Genomic DNA, 8,769 nt, shown 5'->3' on the forward strand with positions numbered 1-8,769 from the left:
AGCTGCCTGTCTCTAAATCTGAAGTTACACTGCCTGATTCTCTGATGGAGAGCACAGTTTCTTGCATATTCCAAGACCAATTTGAGTGCAAATTGCCTGTAATAAAATTGCGTTTTTGTAACAAAACTCAATGTGATAATGTGGTTTGCAACAAAGGGATGCTCTTTGTATTTCCCTATGGATTCAGTTCATATCAGCTTTCCAGGTATAAGGCGGCCAAGTCTGTATCCAGACTATAAAGACTGTAAGTATATACTGTGTATACTTTAGATATACAGACTTATACAAGACTATAAGGAGGGCAGCTAGGGTAATTACTGTCTTCACTAGACACGTATTGCTAAGAGAAATCCACAGCATGAATACAACAAATATAAGGTACCTCTTGTAATACATAACCCGGTCATTGTATATTTGGGCCTTCGTGGCTGCACAATGCTACGTCAGTTTTAATTGCTCTCATTTACTCAAACACCCGTAGGAAAAGCATCTTGTTCCTGTAAAGCTAAAGGTCTTTCTTTGAGATACAGAGCCTCCTATCTATGGTTTACTTGGCTTCCTGAATTAGTAGACATTCTGTTCTTCCTTTAATAAAGAACTCTGGATAATGATTGCGGTTTGCTTTGAATATTCACCTGAGAAGTTATAAAACTATGTTTAAAGAAGCAAACAGATAATTAACTCCTCCCCGAAACAAACCTGATTTTTAAATAGACTCAGAGCCAATAGTCTCTGCATTTTAAACTCACCTCTGGCATTTCAATGAGCATTTGTGAGTTCAAGCCAGATGAAACCAAATCTCCAGAAGAATATAATGCATTTTCTAGTTAAATGTTAGGAAGAAGATTATAAACTGAAGTTGTATCTTGCTAGAAATTTGTCTGCAATGGAAATTATTCCATTATTGCATTAAAAGTCATTTTTTGTTATAAAAGTAAGTTTCCATGTTGTCATTTTGAAAAAAAAAAAACAAACAAACCCACAAACCACAAATATCTGTCATCTCATCTGTAGTCTGTGGCTTGTAATGTGCAGGAGGTCAGACGAAATCCTCCTGTAATCCTTTTGAGCTTTTGAGTCTATTAACTTTTATTCTGTTTCCTATACTATACTGTATTTCTGTTTTAAGGGGAGAGCGATCTTTAGATCACAAAGCAATTTTAAAACTTCCTAGTGAGGTAGGCGAAAAAGTCTCTTCCAATGCCTTAAAGGCAAATATCAATGGATTTAGGATGGAATTCATTACGTCCACCTTAAGGCATCTAAGATTTAGGAATCTGGGCTAAACGAGTCTCCTATTCACCTGGTATTGCCAGTAGAGAGAGAGCGAGCAGCATCGCTGCCAGCAAGGAAATTACCTCATTCCAAACAAGGTCTCCCAGATAGGTGGGCTGAATCGTTTTCGGGAAGTGCTGACTGTAAGGAGCCAAAATGACTCACTTCAGCGATACCTGACTTTTGAATAAGTAACATCAGATTGGACACGTTTGATTTCTGAGGGTGTGGGTAGCTGGTTTTGATTGTATAGAGCTGTCATTGAGATATCTAAGGAATCATTAGAAGAAATGGAGGGGGATTAATACATTTTGGTTTTTTATAAAGGAGTTATTTTAGACAGTACTGGCAATGCTGGTAATAAGTTTCAGGGTAGGCACGGCACATAAACATACAGATGGTACAAGTAAGGGCAAGCCCTAGCACATACACAGCATAGAGCTGTGACACTGTTGTAAATTATATCCAACCCCTGGATTAATCTAAGAATAAAGAAATAAAACAGGAATATATCGATCAAAAATTGTTGTATTAAAAACACCTTAGACCTGTGCTTTTCTTTCTTCTTCTCCTTCTGCAGAGATGATGAATTATTTTTTACTCTGGAGGACACCTGAACTTGAACAGACTTGCAAAAACTCAGTAATATCTAATAATGTCTGGAAAGCTGCAGCATCTACCTTGTTAGACATTAGCACATGATGCTGTGTCCCTCTTTCTTTGGGGCTTTAGTTACTGTTCCGTTCAATAATCTGTTTAAGAATTGGTTTACTGTTCTGTTTAAGAATCAAAGAGGTCAGATTACCATTCCTCTGCACCTTATGTAGTCATTTAAATCAAATCAAAGGGAATATGCACACAGTTGGTTTTCACAGGCTTTGAAAAGCTCAGCTGATTTTTTAAATGGCTATTTTTCATATGACTTTACACTGTTCCAAAGGCAAAGGAATGAAAACTTTCATACTTTCCATAGGAAAAAAAAAAAAAGAGGTAAAAGAGACTTTATTTCTGAATAACAGTTTAATGACCAAACAGTCTTTAATTCAGATTAAACATGTTTAAACAAAGCAAAGCAAAACAAAACAAAACAAATTCTCCGGCTCTGACAAAGTTGTCCAGAACCAAAATCCCAGGTATGACCAAAGCTTAATTCTCCACTTGCATAAAACTGTTCAGTGGAAACAGAGAGTATGTTTTTGGTAGCCTGGATGCCTGCTAGTCCTAGATACGCTCTATCAACAGAAAAAGTGCCTGTTTCACAGGGGCCTCTCCACAACTATGACTATTCTAATTCCTTCATATTTCTGACCTGTTTTCGCTCTGTTTGCAGTAGCCCGTATTACCAGATGCAGGATAAGAAAGAACCAAGCCATCAAACCTCTGTAGATTTACCTAAACACACAATTTCATGTAATGAACCCACAACTCCTATCACAAACATCCATGTGAAAAAGAGACTATAAACATGAAATACTGCATCTCATTTCATTTGCACATACTAAATGTGTAAGTAAATAAACTATACTGACTCAGGCATGCACACATACTCAGTTTTTGAAGCCCTGTGACTTTTCTACACAATTTACAGTAAAAACAAAAAAGCAAACTTTGAAGGAAAGAAGTTTAAAGGGGAAAAACTTATGGCCCCGGAGACAGGGATTTTCCCAGCAGGATACTCCATTGGGTGGGCTGAATAAAGGTAACACGCATTCTTTTTCCTTTAGTAAGAGGTGCATTTTCGTAACTCGTAAGGGAAATTGCTGAATAGTTTTGACAGTTGCACTGCTGTGTTTGTTTCAGCTCTGGAATGTGATTCAGATATTGTTTGAGAGTTAAAAAAACAAAAACAAAAACAACAAACTTCAGAGCAAGTTCCTGCAAGCTCCATGAGCTCTTAGTGTACATATGAATGGGAAAGGACAATTTTCCTGCATGCCAGAGGAGAAGGGTAGCTTTTGATGGCAGGTCATTCAGCTATAGGGTGCCACAGGACTTAACTGTATCTTATGCAAGAGATAGCTTCCTCTGGTCTTAACTGAAAGCTCCCCACCCAGGGGGTCTGGCAGGAATCTCAGTAGCATTTCCATTTTGTTCAGCAGTCTGTATTTGGTTGCCCAGTGCAAATGCACCTGTTTTCATAGAAACTGCTCTCTTTGTTCAGTGTACATTCCAGCACAGTGTTAAAAACCACCAAACATGGTCAAAAGGTCACTGCTTGTGTCTCAGCTCCGCTCTAAGGACTGTCCGAAATCCACCATTTCTCTCAAGTATCCTGCAGAGCATCTAAATCGCAGTAAAGAAGCTGCATGTGCTTGCATGGGACTGTTGGGGAGGAGCAGTTTGTCAGTCAGCTTTGCCATCGCACCAGCTGCCTGGGATAACCAAACCTCAGCCCAGGCAGTAATTTACCATCACATTATTATTCCTCATATGGCCTTTTGGCTGCCTGTTGGTCAAGGCCCTGTTCTTCTCCTCCAGAGATTTCCTAGCTGGTGTGATTTCATGCCGAGGGTCTCCCAGGTTCTTTTCCCCGCACGCCATGTCTGGACAAACCTATCTCTGGTTTCATTGCAGTCTGTTGGATATGCCAGCCTCCATCGTAGTGCTCCATGCAGCACTGGCAGACTATGTGTGGCTTTAATCGCGCAGTCAGCAGGTGTGGGAGCAAGTCCTCCCCGTAACAACCAGGCTTTATATGTGCTTTATCGATCTCTTCCTCTTCCCGTGCTCTGTAGCTACGAACAACTCCACAAGGCAAATGTCTCCACACCCAACCTCGGCACTCACTGAGACAACAGAGTTTGGAGATGCTGGAGCGACATTAAAAGCAAAAGGCCTAATAAAACAAATGACAGCAGCTAAACTGCTGTGTACAGAGACCCTGTATTTTCAGGGCTGCTCTGATAGCTCTGCCCTACCCAGCGTTTCTCGCGCACTATGAACGAGCCAGCTCCTGCTCTGAAAGACCTCTAGATCCCAGCCTCCCTCAGCTGTTTGCTGAATTTTTGGCACCCTCAGCTTTTTTCATACATTCCCCTGTCATCCGCCTGAGCCCTTCTGTCACACATGGTAGGTGCTGTGGGGCAGAGACCCCCTCTGCCTCTTTGCCTGCCTCTGCCTCTGCGGGGTCTTGCCTGCGGTAGCACATTCATGCCATCCCAGTGAGCATCCGTGTAATAATAACAACAAGAACAACAACAAGGATTTGATGAAGGGTGAAAAGGGGTTATTAATGGGGTAAGCAAACATAACAAACTTAGATCCGCCTCGCTGCTTCAGGAAAGCTTGCCCTTTGCTGGTGACACAATTCTGTATTTCATACTCCTGCAGTGCATTTGCTGTGAGATTTAAATTTGAAGGAAAAAGAGTCTCAGCTGCAGCCTGTCTGTAATAAGCTACTGGAAAGCTTCAGAAACCCCATTAATCGTTGGACCTCTGTTCTGTGTCCCCAGTGTCCCGATGGCTTGTGCCCCACCTATGAATTCCTCTGGTAGCTTTACTTGCTGCCACCCTCCCATTCCAGAGGGACAGAGGACTGAAATCCCCAACAGTCCCATTTTGACAAACAGAGGGCTAGAAAATCCCTTAAAATAAGCCTGAATCTGCAAGTGGACACAGTTCACCTCTACGCTGTCGCCGAGACCTGCTGTGCAAACACTAGACATCCCCACCCAAGCTGGGAAAGAAAGGTTCAGGGCTTTTAATGAGTGTCATGGCCATTCCTTCGTTATTTGCCCACTCACAGACAAACCCAACTCTTTCCCTACTTTGTAGCAAGCTCATTGTATGTCTGCGTGGCGCGGAGTCTTTTCCAGTGCATAATGGTATCGCTAAGTGGATGCCTGGTTGTTGTTCGTAAATTAAGCGTCTTTTGTTTTTCCACCGGGAATCTTGGAGTTTCGCACTGATTGACTGTTATCTGTCAAGGCATCAGTCAGCAACCCAGCAACTCTCTGCTGGAGACTGCCCTGCTTTTACAATTAGCAATAAAAAGCTTTTGTCGCTGCACAATGATGCTTCTGAGGTCTGGTTCAGGGTTTTAGGAGGGTTTTCTTAATCAACAATAAGATCAAAAACATACATATTCTGTTTGCTTTGACAGTGAATTGGGAAAGAAAATATTTAGCTCAAAGAGAAAGAAACAGTTCTACATGCTGGAGTAATTAATCTGATGCATACAAATAAGGTTTCAGGACCTCATTTCCTACTTTTTCATGCATTGCCTCCTCCTCTTCTCTATTAGTTTTAATGTGAAATGTTTTAAAGTACAGTTCTACAAAAGACAAGAACAACTGAAATTGGAATTTACACCATGTTTAAAAGAAACTTAACCAGAACAGGATCAGCTTCACTTCATGGAGATGTATTTATACAAACAACTCTCTTAGAAAAAATCAAGCACTTAAATGGACAAGCTGGATACAGTTAGGGTCACTTGATCCTTCTCCTAGAGATATGAAAGCCCACACATGCTCATCATGAATCAGTCAGAGCATAGAAATGTTAATTTTGTATAGCTTATTTGAGTACGTTAAAAAATACAACTTAAGGCTGCATCTGTCAGAACAGTTCTAGGTACGTTACTAGTTCACGTGCAGCATTACAGCTTCTAATTTCTACCAGCTATCGCAACAGCGTCTATTGGATCTTGCGTATGGCCAAACATAGTTTATACAAACTGTAATTCTATCTTTAAAGAGCCTCTTATTTAGTGAAAGCTTAACCTTGTATCAGACGTCTGGGCCTGAGTGGGGCCAGGAAGGGATTTGACAGAAAGTGGTTCGCTTCATTTTCTTTTCCTCTCACTGCATTGCATTTGTGTCGTGGAAAAAGTGTGAGTAGAGTGTGTCTATGGGGGGGTGTAAATGAAGGGAAAAGGCATAACCAACAAGAATGAGGAGAAGAAGTAACAGGAAAATTTCATGAAGAAACCAAGATATTAAATCTGGTAAAAAAAATATATGGTAAGAAGGTGAGAAAGAAAAGAGTAGAAGAGGAAAGATACCTTTTAATTTAGAAAATCTTATATACTAGAACTTGTCAAAATCAAAAAACAATCACACCTTTTTTTTCTTTCATAATGACCTGCAAAAGTAATAGCTACAAAAACACCTGGTTTAACTCATCTAAAGCTCTACCGAGACATTAAAAAATCTGGCTTTCATGGAAGTATTGCAGAGAAATAAAGTTTACTAAGGAAATTAAAAAATGTTCCATCTACAACCTGCAAAGTTCTTTGAGACTTCTGCCCCTTTTTATGGTTCCAAATTCTATCGAAAATCTGTTGTATTCTGTGTAATGTTCATAGAAAATCATGTGAGCAAAAAATTTTAGAATGCACTGCAGTTGTTCAAATATAAAACACTCTATTGGGATTATAATGAGTTTCCAAGAAATACAGCAGCTTCAAATGGCAGCTGCAGTTTTTAAATCAACTTGACAGAGAAAAGCTTTTATTAAACATAGAAACTCTCTTGTAGATATACTGCCCATCTTGGGCCACAGCCAGTGCTCATTTTTTAGCTTGGAATAGTGAGTTATATGTGCGCACACACACATATATATTTATTAGTTCTTCATTTTAATACTTACTATTCAATGACCCACACAAAATTTGTATAAAATATTCATAGCTTTCAAACTATTTGTGTATATAAGGCAAGTTTATAGACAGAAACTAAATTTTGTTTATTTACACTGTTTGTTCTCCCTGTGTAGTGGACACAGGAGAGGAAGTGTTTGTTGAAATTATGAAGAAAAATAGAATGTTTAGAGCATTCAAACTGTATATGTCATACCAGAATCTTTTTGTCAGTAAAGTTTCATGTGAATTTGACGTCATCTATTATGTTTGCCTCTACTATTGGAATACATCAATCAAATAAATAAGATTTTTCGTACACAATCTCCAGTCACTGGCCTTTCAGTGATGTATAGTATATGATATTAATAATCAGGCTTCCTACCAAAAGTACTCCATGAAGAACATCCTTTCTGATTATGTTTCAGTAAAACTCACTCAAGCCGATAATTTTATCATTAAATGAAATTTCAGCTTGAAAAGGAAATGCTTGAGCTGCCTCAGGAAAAGACATGCAAATAAACAATTAAACCAGTATCAGTACATATCAGTACACCAATTTCAAGGGAGCAGAGGAATTGGCCTTCAAAAGAAATAATGCTTAAACGGCAACAGCAAATCCTCAGCTCTCACATAAGAATAGTCTTGACGTCTCCAATCTTTACCTATTTCTTCACTCATTTCTTTTACCAGTCCATACCTCTCCTTACTTATTTCTTCTCAGCTGTCCAACAGATTCCTCGTGAAAGGTACATTCATATTTCCCCTCCTTGGCCCATCACCAACACACATTTTTATACGGGAGAGGAATTTTGTGGGTCCCTAGTGGGATTTAGGCACCTTGGGGTACGCTGTCACTGCCAGGCAAGTGTGACTGGAAACCCGCTCTCCATATAGTCCTCCTTTACTCCCCACACTCAGGACCTCACTCAGCAGGTTGCCTTAGCTGGACACCAGCCCTCCCTCTACCTAGGTATATGATACAACACTACAGTCGCACCTCTCATCCATGTGGCCTGGCAAGGGCACGTCCACTTGTATTCCCACGTGCTTCAGTGTTACGTACACCAAGGTCTACTTTTCCTACAGACAGTGTGGATCATCTGAGCAGGAGCTGCAAAAGCAGAGAGGCTCCAAGCAATTTTAGACCTGCTCTCCATGTCCTGGTGCAAAAAAAAATAAGCGTTTCAGGCCCCTTAGGATTCTTCCAAATGGAGACGGGCATTTTAATAACAAATCATGCAGAGTGCTGATGAAGCAGGGATGCAGCAGCCAGGCTCTTTACCTTGTGTTGAACAGCTATAAGGTAATTTAATGATGATGTGGAGGTGTAACCATGCCAGAGCTGACTGTGCAGCTGGGATTGCCCATGCATTTTTGACAAAGGAGAACTACCTGAGGCTCCTAGTAAATTATTAACTAATAAACAAAAAGCAGTTTCTGAAGTAGGAAGGGAAAATGTTGTCACACCTTTTGAGAGGAAGCCATTAGGCAGTTGAAAGGAAATAGGTTAAGACCAGAAAGGCAGAATATGGGTTTTGACCGAGCCTATTAAGAGATCATTATGATTGTTATGCTAGATAGGGATCCTGAATTTAGAATAAACTATTTCAGTCGATTAATATACTATTAAAATCACTCATCTCTTTTTTTCTTTTTTCTTTTTTCTTTTTTAACCTTGTATAACAAGAGATCTGTGCTAGGCCGTCCTGAGGGTCACAAGAGCCTTGTGCCTAAGCCTCCTCTTTCTGAAATTCCTGTCCCAGATCAACCAGAAGCTTTTCTACTGCAAACAAATAACCTGACTTATTTTGCATCCCCTGGCTGCAGTCCTCCTCCGGAAACTCAACTGCCTAAGGTTACACCTGGAGCCAAACGTTTTGGAGAAGGCTACACAAGGCTGCTTTCATTTC

Source organism: Larus michahellis, chromosome 3, assembly GCF_964199755.1.
Source record: "Larus michahellis chromosome 3, bLarMic1.1, whole genome shotgun sequence".
In the NCBI taxonomy this organism is placed as follows: Eukaryota; Metazoa; Chordata; class Aves; order Charadriiformes; family Laridae; genus Larus; species Larus michahellis.